This window comes from Lissotriton helveticus, chromosome 4_1, assembly GCF_964261635.1.
Source record: "Lissotriton helveticus chromosome 4_1, aLisHel1.1, whole genome shotgun sequence".
Classification (NCBI taxonomy): Eukaryota; Metazoa; Chordata; class Amphibia; order Caudata; family Salamandridae; genus Lissotriton; species Lissotriton helveticus.
The window spans coordinates 1,260,128,123-1,260,144,872 of record NC_136063.1 but is presented as its reverse complement, the minus strand read 5'-3'; positions in this window follow the sequence as shown (position 1 = coordinate 1,260,144,872).

The window sequence follows — 16,750 nt, the reverse complement described above, 5'->3', positions numbered from 1 at the left end:
TTTACAGACTCCTCCTTTATCTGCAATAACTATGTCTAAAACCATTCTATTCTGCAAAGTCATAAGTCGATCCGCCTGAAGTTCGGCGGTCAAATTCTTTAATGTTCCGGAAGTTACATTAATTGTGGCATCGACCATGCGAACTAACTGTCTGATATTTTTGCGATTGGCCATCGAACCCCAAAAGGGAAGAAACACTTTTAGAAAATCCCCTCCTTCTTGTCCTGCTGTATTTTCTGAATCTACAACTCCTCTACCAACTCTCTTTCTGTGACAATCAGCAGGAGCAGTATATGTAGGGGGAAGGAGAAAAGCGATATAACACGTTCCCGAGTATGTGGGAAGCCATGTATAAGCTTTGTCATGACAGATAAAATATGTACCTTGAGATGCCACCAATGGTGCGGGAGTAGAAGGAGTATAAACATAAGTATGGGAGCAATTACTCCTCTCTTGCTTAGTTTTGGTATTCTGGCCATTTATTTGTAAGCACAAATGACTTCTTTGGGGTAGAACCCAAATCAGTGTAAAACTCTGCTGCTTAACCTTGTCAGTGAGGCTGAGAGTGTAACGAGTTATATTCCACCCATCGTATGCTTTCTTCTCATCTTTGGGAATCTTGCTAATGTCAGCAATCTTTGCCATCGTTACAGTACCCTTTATCAAAGGACTGTGACTGAAATCCACTCCACCATTATAGGATCCACCAGGAGGATATCTAAGTTGATTCTGGTATGCATTGGAAAACATAGCCAGATAGGCCCAAGCAGAACCTTCATATGAAAATGGGAGGACTAGATACGGCATTCCTCTCCATGTATTATGTGGTATGAGACCACAGACCCAACAATCAGTAACATTTACTATCAATTGATGCTGGTGTAGCAATTGAATGAACGAATTGTTAAGATATTCCATTCTTCTCATTTGCTCATGGTCTGAGAGTGAGTAAAATTTATGCGGAGAAACAGTAGTAGAGGGAGTTAGAGGGACAGAAGTGGGAACAGGTACTAACTGTAGGACATGTATAAGCCATCCCATGCATGCTAGTAAACTACATAAACATACTAAAACACGCAATACTACGCCACAACAACTGAATAATAATTTCTTATAATGAGCTCTTTTCATCATTTTAATATCACTCCCTTTTCCTGTACTATCCATTACTCTAAAGGCGTTGCTCACGATAATCTTCCTTAATCACTTGGCTGTGATTGTTAGCCGTCCTATGACACTGCAAGTCTTGTTGACCTAGTCACTATTCAGGTCACAGCTCAAGACTCCTACCGTGACCCTGCAACTTGATGGATAAAGGAAAAAAGGACGTTATCTTTTTTTGTTTTTAAACAAAATCAATTGTCTTTAGGCAACCTCCTTCTCAGATTGTATCGTCTCTTTCCGGGTATCGTTTGGTCCTTAAATAAATCTTCAGGATCTGTTGTATTGAGTCTTAAATGTACAGGTACAGCTTCCTGTAAGACGTCATCGTCTTCCTTCTCTGAGCTAGTCCAATCCAGGCGTGCACTGCTGAACGGTACGAATCTGGGTACCTTCTTACACTCACTATCACCGACACCTTCTCGGACCCACTGGTCATAAGGTAAAGGCAATGGCACCCATTTACAATGCACGCCGTGGATCCAGTTTTTCATTCCAACGACTTTGACAGCTGTACGAGTTGTGAGTAACACTTGTCTAGGCGGCCCCCAACGAGGTTCCAAGTTCTTTTTCCTCTGGAAGTTCTTCGGACACACCCAGTCCCCAGGCTGGATGGAGTGTCCGGGATCTGAGGAGGCCTCCGGCAAAGCGTTTTGGACCTGTTGACGAATAACATGCAATTTAGTGGTGTGATCATGCAAGTAGTCAACCAACAACGGATACGGAATGTCTGAATACTTTTTGGGTCTGGGGACTCCCCAAACATTAGCTGGACGTCCGAAAACAATCTCGTATGGGCTAAGCCCTAAACGAGAATGAACAGTTGTTCTAGTTGAAAGAAGTGCCAAAGGCAAGGCATCAGGCCAGGAAAGACCTGTGCTGGCCTGAATCTTTGCTAATTTAAGTTTGAGAGTACCATTATAGCACTCTACCAGACCCGCTGACTGAGGATGGTTTGCCGCATGGAATTTCTGTCTAATACCTAGACCCACACACACCTTTTGCATAATTTGACCTACAAATTCACTTCCATTGTCACTCCAGACAATGCGCTGCAAACCAAACCTCGGGAAAAAATTCCTTCAAAAGTATTTTTGCAGTTGACAAGGCAGTGTTGTCCTTTAGGGGGTAGGCCTCTATCCTTCTGGAAAAGGCACAAACCACCACCAGGACATACTTGAGATTGTTAAAGCGTTCGATATGGATATAGTCTATTTGCAATACCTCGAATGGGTACGTAGGGGGTGCAAAGTGACCTGCTGGAGTCGGAGTTCCATTTCCTGGATTGTGCATTAAACAAACAATGCAATGTTTCACCACATTTTCTACACATCTAGGAATACCTTCATTTTGCCGTACTGGAGCTAAAAGCTTGCTTATACCCCTTGCATTAATATGGGCTGGTCCATGAGCCATAGTAACTACGGGCAATACATACGCATCTGGTAACAACCATCGTTGATACTCTGACAATTCCGTCCAACATCCCGTATTATCCAACATTCCCGTACTTTCTCTCCACGTACTCAATTCTTTCTCGGTGGCCTCCTTCTGAATCGCTTTCACACTTTCCACTGTGTCTTCACACATACCACCTTCTGCGACCCATCTTGCAGGGCCCGCAACGTACATGCGACTTTCAACATTTCTCGCTGTCTCCCTCGCTATTTTATCCGCAAATGCATTTCCTTGACCCACATCGTCAGTAATCCTTTTATGTGCACTGCACTTCACAATCGCTATTTGAGTAGGCAAAGCAAGTGATTCAGGAAGGTCAGTTACTAACTGACCATGCTGTATCTTGGTGCCGTGGGAGGTAAAGAATCCTCTTTCCTTCCACAACCGACCAAAACTATGGGCAACGCCAAACGCATACTGACTTTCAGTATAAATAGTCACTCTTTTCCCTTTCGCCAACACACATGCTCTTGTCAACGCAATCAACTCTGCAGCTTGCGCTGAATTTTGCAAAATGCGTGCAGTTTCTATCACTGTGTGCAAAGTTGTTACTGCATAAGCAGCTGTCGTTTCGCCATTAGGAAGCTTGAAACAAGACCCATCTACCCACAGGATCCCATCCGGATCCACAAGCGGTGTATCCTTCAGGTCTATTCGACCCTTCGTTTCTTCGTCAGTGCGAAGAAAACAATCATGCTGATCTTGTACATGTTTCGCATCCAAAATAGGCAACAATGTCGCTGGATTCAGAACATTACATATTTTTATGTGTATATGACTGGCTAAAAGTGTTAACTCATATCCAGACAAACGGGCACTCGTTAAGTGCTGAGTTTTCGTCCTGGTAAGAAGAGTATCTACTGCATGTGGCACCATAACATTAAGAGTATGATCTAACACTAGTCCAGCAGATTGACGAATAGAAATGGGTGCTGCTGCTGTTGCTCTGAGGCAACTAGGTAATGCTTTAGCTACTGGATCTAATGTTGCCGAAAAATAGGCACACGGCCTTTGTTTGTCACCGAATTGTTGCGTCAGAACTGATAATGCGCAACCTTCCCGTTCATGGACATAGAGCGTGAAAGGTTTACTGTAATTCGGAGTACCCAACACAGGAGCAGAACACAAAGCAGTACGTAAATCAGAAAAACTCTTCTGACATTCATCAGTCCAAGGAAGAGGCTGGGGCGTATCTTTGAGTGTAAGTGCTAACAGACGTTTAGCAAGTAGGGAAAAATTCGGAATCCACTGCCTACAGTAAGAGGTAATGCCTAAGAAAGCACGCACTTCTCTTTGTGTTGACGGTACAGGCATCCGTGCAATTGCATGAATACGTTCTGGGGTCAATCGCCTTCCCTCCTTCGACAAGAGCTGACCTAAATAGGTAACCTCTTGTCGGCAATATTGCAACTTAGAAGATGATACTTTATGATCTAAATCAGACAAATGTTGTAAGAGCGACACAGTTGCAGTCTAACAGATATTTTCCGAATCAGCAGCCACTAACAAATCATCCACGTATTGGATAAGAGTAGCACCCGAGGGCAAAGAAAAGGTGTCAAGCTGAGACTTCAAAGCTTGGCTGTATATTGAAGGACTTTCACAATACGAAAGATACGGTAGGTCTAATACGCTATCATAATAGGGAATCCTTATTATGGAAATTCAGAGTAATAGATACCAAATGATTATCTATGAAGAACACAAGAGAGCTATCTACACAGTCTCAAATCGTGAGTAAAGAAACCCATCAGCACACCAATTGGTGGGGCCTCATCATCTGGGTTTTGTAACCGCGAATGGTGTCCATAAAACAACACCTCAATTAATTCAATGAGGGTTGTAAAGTGTGGATCATCAAACGCAAAAGACACAAACCATCACACAGACGATGGGTGTTATATTATGATAGCGTATTAGACCTACCGTATCTTTCGTGTTTTTTGATAATTGAGTTGGGGGACAAGATACTAGTAGGTCTTTAAAATTTCTCCCCTAGGACCCTCCTCACTTTTCTGTTTGTATTGGACTTTCACAATAGCCTTGAGGTGCCCGCTTAAAACGGAAGCTTCGGCCTCTGAGAGAGAAGCCAAAGAGATCCCTACTTTCTTCAGCAATAGGAATGCTAAAGAAAGCATTCTTAAGATCAATAACCGAAAACCAGACCACTGAAGCAGGAATCATAGTAAGCAAAGCAGTTATATCTGGCACAACAGGAAACTGAGGGACAACAATTTTGTTGACCTCTCGAAGATCAATTACAAAACGGTACACAGGTGGCTGAAAGGGATCAGTACGTTTAAAAATAGGTAAAAAAAGGGCTATTGCAAACATTCCCTCTAGTCTCTTCGACCACACCCTTCTGAACCAAATCATGAACAATGGCCAACAAAGCTCTTTCACCATCATTAGATATTTTATATTGAGGAACACGTGGCATCTTAACATTGGGTTTAACGGTAATCACATATGGTGAAATTTGCAATAAGCCAACATCATTCGGACCCGTAGCCCAAAGTGTAGCAGGAAGTGAACGTAGTTCAGGTGGTAGCTGTTCTTTAGATACATTCATCGGAGAAGTCAATTTATCACCCAAAGTGAGGTGCACACCAGAAGGTGAACAATGCAGCGTAGCATGTAGACGTTTCAATAAGTCCAAACCCAATAAATTCTCTCCGCAACCTGTTGTTAAAAGAAGCGGAGCTTCCAAATCATATGGACCAATAGAAATGGGTAAAGGACAAGAAACCGGATTTGAAACTGGGGCGCCAGATAATCCTACAGAAACATTTGTTAAGCCAGACAAAGGTGCCCCAGGGAATTTAGAATGCATTATAGAACTTCTCATTGCACCAGTATCCAAAAGAAATCGTTCTGTAACACCTAATGCCATAACATTAAGATTAGGTCCTTCCTGATCCACTGGAACTGATACGACTCCCTTACTTTGCCTATGGCTGTCCTAGCTAGTATGAAAATCAACGTCCCCATTATCGAGACAATAGTCATCATTGTAATATTGTGCAGATTGAGAAGCCTGCTGATCAAAGTAATTTGTAGAATCCTGAGGGGGAGAGGGACGTCGTTCCTGAGTCGATGCACCACGTCCCCTACCTCTGGATATGGACCGACAATCACCACGACCCCGTGGTGCTAACGGTCCACCATACCGCTGCAATAAAATTGGACAAGCATTTTTAAAATGACCATCTTCCTTACAGTAGGCACACTGATTAGGACCCAATGGAACTCGTGGAACTGAGGGTACCGGTTTCTGCAACAACCTCTGAAACTGCGGGGGCTGTTGAGATTGGGGCTGAGCAGAACGAGGGGGATAAGCCTGTTGTAGAAGAACCTTTGTTTTTAATTCTTTTTGTCTTTTTCTCCGCTTTCTCCTTATCTTTCTTATCCCTATTCTCATAATATTGAGCAGTAGCCAATATCTGGGCAGTGGAAGAAACAGCCCACGAACTCTCTGATTGTTTTAATTTATGCGATAATTCTGGAAGTAAATTAAAAACAAATTTATCTACGAACAATCGCTGTCCACCTTCAGTACTCATGTCTTGACCACTATGGTTGATGAAAGTCTCTTCGAAACAAGTAAAGAAGTCAGAGACACTTTCATCCATCTTTTGCTTACACGACGCTAACTTATCCCAGTTAACACGCACCGCAGGCATCATAGTTTTCATCAAATCTATTATTTTGCCAGGTAATTACGTAATTAAGTCATCCGGTTTGGCACCACCTATTTGTCCTGCATCTGCAGCTGTAATAGCAGCCCAATTACCGCCTAAAGCTGCATCATGATCCTGTCTACGAATCTTGGTCCATATTGCTTGTGGGACTACATTTCCCATAAGTAAATCAATATCCGCCAAATTCATAATACAAGCGTCAAAAGTCTGGGACAATTCTTTATAATACCCAGCAGGATTCTTACGAGGGGCCGGTAAAGACTGTTTAAGTCATTAACACTTATGGAATTAGAGTCAGCACTGACTAAGGGGGCGGCGTTAAAAGCCCCCGAGCCTGATGCAATCCCCTTAGATTTGTTTAAACATAACCCTAAGGTTTGGTGCCCATTGCTCTTGAATGTTTTCAAGGCGGTAGTGCTAGGGCAGATACCAACCTCATGGACAGAGGCTGTTGTGGTGCCTATTTTTAAAAAAGGAGACAAGTCGAATCCATGCTGTTATAGGCCAATATCTCTAATAGATGCCTCCTGTAAATTAATGGGTAGAGTGATATTGGCCCGTTTGGAAACTTGGGCAGAATCATCGGGGATTATTGTAGAGTCACAGTACGGGTTTAGAAGAGGGAAGGGTACTACTGAGCAGTGCCTGAATTTAGCACTGATTATGGGCAAGTACATGGGTGCCAAAAAAAATCCTATTTGCTTGGCATTTATGGACTTGTCCAGCGCATTCGACACGGTAAGCAGGGAGAAATTGTGGTGTATGATGGAGGCAATGGGGTTTGAGGAGCCTCTGGTAACTCTGCTCCGCAGGTTGCATGCTGCTACTACAGTTAGGATTAGATATGGTCCTGGAGGTTAAAAAACTAGACATATCTTTTCCACCGAAGGAGTCCGTCAGGGATGTATACTAGCTCCCTTTTTATTTTTGGTTTATACAAATGGTTTAGAAAGCTTTTTGATTGAAACTGGTGCTGATTTCCCTAAGATTAATGGCAAAAAGATTCCAATGTTGTCATACGCAGATGACACTGTCCTAATGACCCTTACCCCCAATAGCATGCAGACTTGTCTGAATGCCTTTACTACGTTTATGGGAGAATTAGACCTTGGGGTCAATTTTACCAAATCCTTTGCCATGATGTGTGGTTTAAAGAATGTAAAAACCCGCAACTTTAAGGTGAGGGATTTTAGCATTGAGAAAGTTGATAACTTCAATTATCTGGGTAACCTTTTTAACAAAAAACTGAATTGGGAACCGCTGTTGCTAAACCGAGTTCAAAAGGTTTCACAGTTAAATGAGGCTCTCTTTCGCTTTGCCAGTAAGTTAGGACAACGACGCATTGCTGAAATGATATCTTTGTACCAAGCCAAATGCATTTCTGCTATAACATATGGTGCTGGCGTCTGGGGGTCACAGAATTGTGACAAAATACAGATTATGGAGAACAAATTCTTAAAACGTTTATTATGCGTTCCTTCGGGTACTTCAAACTCTTTCTGTCATGGTGAGGTTGGAATTGAGTTTGTTTGTGATACTATTCATGTTGCACCTTTAGTATTATGGTCTAAAGTTTGGCAATCTGATGATTTGAAATTGACGAAAGATATTCTTACAGATTGTCTCAAACTTGAGCATTTTGGGGGAATCCCTTGGCTCCGATATGTCAGAGATACCTTTGATAAAATCGGGTTAGACATTATGTTTAAAAATCCTGATATTTTGAAAAAGGATTCTAAGAGAAATATAAAAAAAGCATATAGCCAAAAATTGGGATCCTTGAAAATGAATGAACAGGTTGCTTTTTTTCCAAAGCAGGGGGGTTGGAAGGGGACATTACCTTGCTGTCCCTGTAATAATAAGGTGTCACAGAATACCTTGCACCTTATTTTATTTTGTACCTTGTATAAAGACCCAAGAAATTCCTTCATTAGACCATTATTATTATCCCTTGGAACGCCCTATTATAAAGAAGGTTATGAATATTTGTTATCATTGTCAACTGAAAAGATCTGTAATGCTGTATTAAGTTTTATTAGATCGGCTCTTGCAATCAGAAACCGTTATTGATTTATCTTGTGTAAATCTGAATTATGTAATAATGTATTATGATGTTTCTTCTTTTTTCCTTTTTTGTTTTAGATTACATAGTAATGTATTGTGATTTACTGTTGGTTTATTCTTAAAAATGTTGAATACTTTTATGATTTCCTTTGAGGAATCGAAATAAAGTTACTTGAACCGAACCGAACCGACTGTTTAAGTGGCAACACTTCTGATCTTTTCCAAGGGTCATGTACCCATATAAGCTGAACATGAGCGGGGACACCAGGAACATTACCTGCTTGTGGAACCGCATCTCTCCATATTGGAGGAACTTCTCGCATCGGATATTGTGCCATCTTACGACGAACCGCGGGATCAGGCTCAAGAGAATTTTGAGAGAAAAAGATGGATCGAAAAGTAACGAGCTTTTGAATAGCATGTTCTACAGCAGGACCCACAATAAGTCCCTTATCAAATTGATCCTGTATTTCGAATAAATCATGAGGAGGTGAATCCAGATCCACATCTCCCCATCCTTTAATCAGAGTGTTGCACATAGCATTGAACACGTATCTCTGTGTAGGCACGTTCCATTGAAGGAAAGTATCAAAAATATCACGTACACTGTACTGTACACTACTCATAATCCAATTACGAGCAAGAGAATCTAATTTAGTCCGTTCTTCCAAATCCGGAAACTGACTACGGGATTGTCTCCTAGACGATGCAGGAGAAAAGTAGAGAGGCCCAAGAAAAGGTGACAAAAGACCTGAAACAGTGTCGACTAGACGTCGTCGAGCTGTAGGGGAATCTGACACTAAAACAGGAGATAACGGATTCTGTAAAACAGAAGAAGAATCCGTAACAAAAGAAACAACAGATGGAGGGGCCTGAGGCACAGAAGATTGGGGTACAGAAGTCGCTGGCAAAGGGGGCGGAGCTGGAATCACAGAAATAGGCAATTGTGCAGGAACCAAAACAGCTGGATTAACAGCAGGTTGTAATGGCGGTGCATTAGCACCTAACACATAAGGTGGAGGTAATGTCAACAAATGGGACATAAAAGAATCGTCATCAGGTGTTTTACTCTTCGACACAGTAGGTAACACAGGATAACACCTATCTATTGCCATACGATGTTGTCTTTCCGACACCTCAATCACCTGATCAGCTTCGTCATTTTTAAACTGTTGGGCAGCCTGTAAAATCGACATACTCTGCTCTTTCTTATCTTTCTTCATTTGCTTAATTTCTTTCTGTTTGGCTTCCTTACGCCAGAGGTGAAAAGAGTCAAACATTGCCAGCCTGGCTTTTCTCTTGAATAGAATTGTTTCCAAATTATCTAATATATCGGCCTCAAAAGAACCATTTTGTGGCCACTGTAAAACACAATCCTTTTTAGTATATCGGATCCATGTTTCATTAAAAACAATAGGACCCAGACCATGTTTTGAATAAAGCTCGTAAGTAGGAGTTCCAACTGGAGGAATCGGACAAGAATCCTCTAGCCGGGAATCCCTAGAACAACCAAAACAACAACATTTCTTAAACTTACTAAATCCAGGCATTTCGTAATGAACTGGATTTCCTTACAAACGTCAAGGGATTTTTAGACAATAGAGTCACAGCACAAGTGTACTTACCCCTTGGCTTCGGTTAGCGCGCTAATCGAATAGCAAAAACAAAAACAAAGAGTGGGCGCTACCCACAAATACTTAACTAAATGCTTTTCTCACGCCAACAGATGTCCGTCTAACATCTCGCGATACCAATCATCACCAAAGGGCCAAGGCAGGGCGACAGTCAGGGCAGCAGTCGTCAGCAGCCGTCGGGAAGGAGTAGCCACGCTTCAAAAGACCTTCGGTCCACTTCGACATGCAGGGGTCGCTCACGTGGTTCGCGAAATCCTCCATGATGTTTTTGCGAAGCTCCTCACGACTCTCGGGCAAAAACTACTACCGTTTGGCCGCCAATTGGAGAACCTGACCTTATGGGCCAGGCGGCGCAGGGCACGCCTAGGATCTCCGGGGTCACCTGCCTCGACCGACAGAGACACGAGACACTCTGTTAGGCGTAGAAAAGTAGATTTATTAGCTGCAGCTAAGTACAGTTATCTAAGAAGTACCACACAGGTAGGTTCTCAAGAGACTGCCGCTTCAATCCGTGGCGCACAGTCTATTATACACAACAAGTTTACAATGACAACTCCCAATATACACAGAACTGACAAATAGGAATAGTTCGAAAACAAGCTATCGGATGTCTAAAACACACCCTCCTTTCAGACCCCGTGTGCTCTCCTCCCCTCAGGTTAATCAACACTAGTGCCCGTAATTCAAATTGCAGGTGGCAAAACATGCGTAGAATGCTTTAAAAGAAGGGATATGTAACAAGAGAACACACGAAGAGAGTAGTGAAGGCCAGTTAAACAAGATAAAGCAGAGAAGAATGGTGGGACCCAAACAGTGGAGTAAGACATGGATTAATCAGTCTAGACATGGCTTTGCGAACTCGGCCAGACCCTGACATCAGTGCCGCACACAAGGACAAGGGTTGTTCTTTAACAGGAAAAGACACGGAGCGACTAAAAGGCAGAAGGACCATATTTACCGCGTTAGCCGTGCTGCCTGAGTGAGGCAACATAAAATGGCGGCTAAACACAAAATGGCGGCTGTATGCGAAGCGGAGGCAGAAACTACGTAACCTCATCTGTGGGTAGGTTAGCAGGGGTGAACAACACAGGCAGGCAGGAGGGTGCTGGTGTAGTCGAGGTGTTCAGAACAAGCATGTGGGTGTGCTGGCTCCTCTGTGAGACACAAGCCACACCAGACTACTTCCGGCCACCTCCTCCTCTCACAGAGAACCTGCAGCCTATTGCCTGCCCACAAGCTATATCCCTGGTGCTCTCCGCTCTAATTCCTGCTGATTCTCACCCTGCCGGGCCTACTCCAGTCTGCAGACTCCACTGTATCGGAGCCGCAGTTACTGAAAGGCCGAACTGTGGGCTGGAGTGGGTTGAACAGGAAGAGTGCTGAGTCCAGTGTCAAGACCGGGAGAGACTGCAAGGCCCCAAACTCCAAAAGGCCCCCTGGCAGGCCTCCAACAGGACTCCGGCTACCTGTTGCTCATGCTCCTGTGCTCCTGTGATCTGCACTCCGCACTTCACTCCACACTCCTATCATATGACACACCCTGCCTCCTTCTGTATCCTGCTTCCGTTGGATGGTTCCCATATACAGTTGGGATTAGTTTACTCACTATGGGGACAGTTCAACATCGCTACATTGCTATGAGGACAATCCAACATCAAGGAAGGCTTGGAGAAAGAGAGGGAAACTGTTATCATTGCATTTTTATGACTACAAAGTTAGGCTGGAATTATCTATTTTAGATCTACCTCAACTAGGGATTGATGTTTTAGGTGACTCTATTGATGATTGATTTGTTTTGTCATTTGTGCTGGTTTTATGGAAATTGAGAGATACAATCTATGCTATGTTAAATTACGTTATAGTGAATCAGAAGGATTCCATAATCCTTCTCATAGAAGTGGTATTCCTTCGAATCTAGGCTTCAAGAAAAACCTATCCCTATATCATTTTTCCCATTCTCACTAATTGCCTTGCTCAGAGAATGGGGGAAATCCAGAGAGACTCATTTTACTCACATTCTCTCTTGCACCCCACCTTCTGGTATCATTTCTGGTAATGCATTTTCAGTAGTTGTGCAATTTCTATGGTGTTTCAGATTAACATATTGTTGAATCTTGTAGTAAGGTGTGCCACTTTGTATTTGTAAAGGCTAATTCCACCAGTCACTTATTATCTTGATACTGCACATTGAGGCCTAGATTTACTAACAATTTGTGCTGGTTTTGCTTTTCTATTGTAATGCAACCCGATGCAAAATCAAGATTTGGGTTGGATAGTTTCCCAAAGTAACTCAAAGATGTACTATGTGGTGCTTTGAGTTACTTTACATCAAGCTGACATTCTATGGGTGATGCATGGGAATTCCCATGCAGCCACCTATGGTGTTGATGCAAATGCCTCTCTACAAAAATTCATAGACAGATTTGTGCCAAAATCTCACCCCACCTAGAGGAAGGCATAACAAGGAGAATTGTTTTCATTTCTCCTTTTTACTTTGCATGTGTTCTTCATTGTACAGCACACATACAAAGAAGGAAAAGTGTTAAAGAGTTTTTTTTGTACTGGAAGTGTTCCTTTTCCAGTACAGATGTTGCACCTTACAGAATGCAAACATGTTGCACTGGGGCGCAAGGGTGAGTGCATTTGCGTATATCAGCCTAAAGTGCACCAGGCAAGGAGAGAAGAAAACAGCACCATATCTTAGTAAATATAGTGCTGTTGTGTTCGCTCCCTTTCAAGCAACACAGCAAAGCAACTTTAGTTGCTGCGCTGTGTGAATTTTTCTCAAATTATGCACCATACCGGTCGTTTCAACATACTTTCGATGTAACTTAATTCAAATAAATTAGAAAGGAATACTCATTCAGGGGCTGCTGTCCAAGTCAATAAAGAACCACAAGTAAAATCGCTTTGTTGCTAATGCATTTTGTAGCACATTAATTAACCTTCTCACCTACAAGTGCATGAAATCATAATGTTTGTTAAATAATGAGGGAACAGCCCAGGCAGCAGCCATCTTGGACAATCAATTGTCTTGCAAATAACGGCATCTCAGCAGTAAGGCACTGCGTCTGAAAACTTCAAGCCTTGGGCCTCATTTATGAAAAGTGACGCATCGCTGCGTGAAAACAGCGATGCTTCACTTTTCATTGCGCTATCCTTGCGACACCAATGATGCATCATGTCGCAAGGAGTTACAGATACGTCAGTATTTCTGACGTATTTGTAAGCGCAAAAATGACACATTGTTGGAGTGTGTCATGAAAGTGACGCAACTCCAGCAATGGGTCATTACACATGGGGCAAGTCTCATGTTAAATGTGCCTACGCCAGTCTTACGCCTGCTGTGATGCAGGAGTAAGATATTGACACATTTTCATCCTAATAGTGATGCAGTGAAATCTCATAGATTTCACTGCGTCATTTCTACGAGGCTTTCTTGCGTCAAAACGCCCACCCTGCATTCATTATACCTGGCGCAGGTATAATGTGGCGCTGGGGTTTACAAAGTGACGCATCTACCTAGATGCGTCACTTTGTAAATATGACGCAACATTGCGCATTTTTTACCGTGCTGGTGCGTCACAAAAAGTGACGCACCAGTGGCGCACCAGTGGCTCAAAAGTTACTCATGAGCTCATAAATAAGCCCCTTAGTCTTTGTTGAAAACACCGTAAATACGCTGATCTTTCTGGAGTGAAGGGTCCTTTAAAATGCATTTGATTATTCTCAAAATCAAATCATATTTAAATATTTTATAAATGTGTATTAAGTGAGAATGCCACTGACAATGGCATATTTTCTAAATTAACTGTTGACAATGCCCAGCAGATGATAATAATAAATTGGAAAGATTGGAGAGATTTTAACTGCATTAATTTTTATTCGATTGGAGACTTTTTAGGAACGACAAAACAAAACCAACAGCCGCCCCAGATTTGTAAAAAACATAATTTGAAAGTCTCTCGCCTAAATCTTGAGTGCTGGAGTGTAAGAAACGCCTTTAATTTTCAATTATCTCTTTACAGCATTTCACTAACATATAAATGGCCTTTTAAACACATTAATTAATCATATAAGTGACTTTGATATTTTGAGTCGAAGCTTTTATCAACAAAAACCGACGGACGGTGCCAAAGAAAGGACGATAAATGAAGGGGCATCTCCGGAAGTATGGCTGGAGGCTTCTTAGATAGCTCTGAAATGTGTTGCCATCACTCAATTAAGATTAATCTTCGACCGTGAACAGTAGGTATAGAAATGGGAGTGGTCTCGTGGGACAGCAGCAGGTGGCCCTGGGAAACATGATATACACTGCCCCTCTCCTTGTCTCAACGTGCGACCTTCCCTCGTACAAAGGAAACATCTGCACATTAACAGAAGGCACGGCAAATAAACTCAAGTATTCAATGACAACATGGCGGCTTTAGGCGGAAAACAGTGACGTTGTGGAACTGGCCATATGGAACACCTGAAAAATACCCAATAGGTAAAGAGAGCCAGGGTGCTACTTGTTGGGATAGATGTAATGGTGCTGGAACAATTTTCAGAGTTGAGTTGCTCATATCAATGTTAGATCACTGAAGTCATTGAGATAGTAAAAACAATCTCTGCATTACTCAAAGTGCAACAAATAGGGCACACCCATTTAGAAGGAGAGTGGTGAAGGAGTAACTTGTTTCCAGTGGTGCATTTTTGATTAAATCGTTACTAATATTTGGCTCAGCTATAATGTGGTAGTCTACTTCCATTTACAAAGAATATGGGGCAGATCTACAAGAAAGGGTCGCATCTGTAAAGATGCGTCACTTTCCCTGCGCCACGCGGAGAAACCCTTGTACCACCATGGATGCGCCGTATTTACAATACGGTGGACCATGGCGCAAGGATTAACAGATGCATCAGAAATTCTGAAGCGTGTGTTGGCGCAAAAGTCACGCATTGCTGGAGTCATGTCGCAAGCACGACGCAACTGCAGCAATGCATGGGGAGGCCTATCCTCGTTATGCGGCGTCACTCCTTACGCCTGCTCCAAGCAGGCGTAAGGTTTTAACGCAGTGGCGTCCTAGAAGTGGTGCAGTGAATCTTGTCGGTTTCATTGTGCCACTGCTATGAGGCTTTTTTGCCTGGGAACGCCCACCCTGAATACATTATACCTGACGCAGGTATAATGTGACGCAGGGCTTTACAACGTGACGCATTTCCCTAGATGCGTCAAGTTGTAAATGGGCCACATTTTTACGCCGCCGCTGCATCACAAAAAGTAACGCAACGGCGGCGCAAAAGTGAAGCAAGGTTCTTGTAAATTTGCCCCTATGTTACCATTGAAATACACACTACGAGCCTTATTCACAAAGGTAAACACTTTTGTGTAAGTTTATGATTTTTTTAGGTGTTCGCAAATTATGACTTAAGAGTAAGCGTACGACTGCAGTGACTCCACAGTCAGTGTTGTCCTCTCCGTCGATAAAAAGGTAGGACAAGCCTATCTTTTTATGTGCGGAGTCTCCACTATGAGTGTGGAGTCTCCGCAGTCATAAAACTACTGTTAGTATAATTAAACTCGTAGTTTGTGGAAACCAAAAACAGCAAACTTACACAATAGTGTAAGCTTACCATTGTGAATTTTTCCCTCTGGCTGTTAGATTGGGGCCGACTGTCCAAGTTCCAATCATGAGCACAATAACGCTGCCCAATGGTGATATATAGGTAAAACACACATACGTAACGATAGAAAAAAGCAAACGAAAATATCCAGTAACACACATTACAATACATCTTGGTATCTTCATAAAATATTTTCGGATCCAAAACTTATTTCTACAGGGAAGGGTCAGTGATACTGCACAATAACAACTATCTACTAACATTTTTATCTTTTATTTAGCAGGCATTTGATAAAGATATTTTTTCTTTCTGACAAGAGAGTCTACTAAAATTGCAACTTCTACTTTATAATTTCTTAATAATAATTCGTCACACATGCTACACATCTAGGGGCACATTAGGATGGCGGGCAGGCTTTGCCCGCCCACAACCCTATCGGAAAATGGGACCTCCCGCATTAAGGGCGGGGTTCCCGGGGGCGCCATTAGGATGTGCCCGCCACAGTGGCGGGCACATCCTGTATTCTCAGCATTGTGGCCGGCGGTGCTCTCTGCACTGCCCGCCACAATGCTTACAATACATCACAGCATTTTCATTTGCAAAGCGGCAGGCACCGCGTGGTGCCTGCCGCTTTGGAAATGAAAATGAAGGGGGTACCACAGGTACCCCCCCTTGTGCACCCCCCCCACTCACCTTCACTGTTGGGGCCTGCAGGGGGCCCCCAGAATGAAGACCGCCTGCCTTTCCGTGGCGGCATTGCCGCCACGGAAAGGCATTGCACTCTTGCCATCGTAATATGGCTGGCGGTGTCTAATAGACACCGCCACCATATTAAACATTTTCCGCCCAGGCCGCAAGGCGACCGGGCCGAAAAAGTGGCGGGCGGTGTTTTCTTCCGCCGTGGTCCCCCCCGCCATACTAATATGGCGGGGGGAATACAGGGAAGGATGGCGGGCGGATTGCACCCGCCAGGCTGGCGGTGGCTACCGCTAGCCTGGCGGGGGCAATCCGCCCACCATCCTAATGGACCCCCTAGTGTTCTGACAATTGTCCGATTTTAGTATTACATTTAGATCTGGAGAGGACATGGAGACACCACGGGCTTTATTACGACTTTGGTGGTCT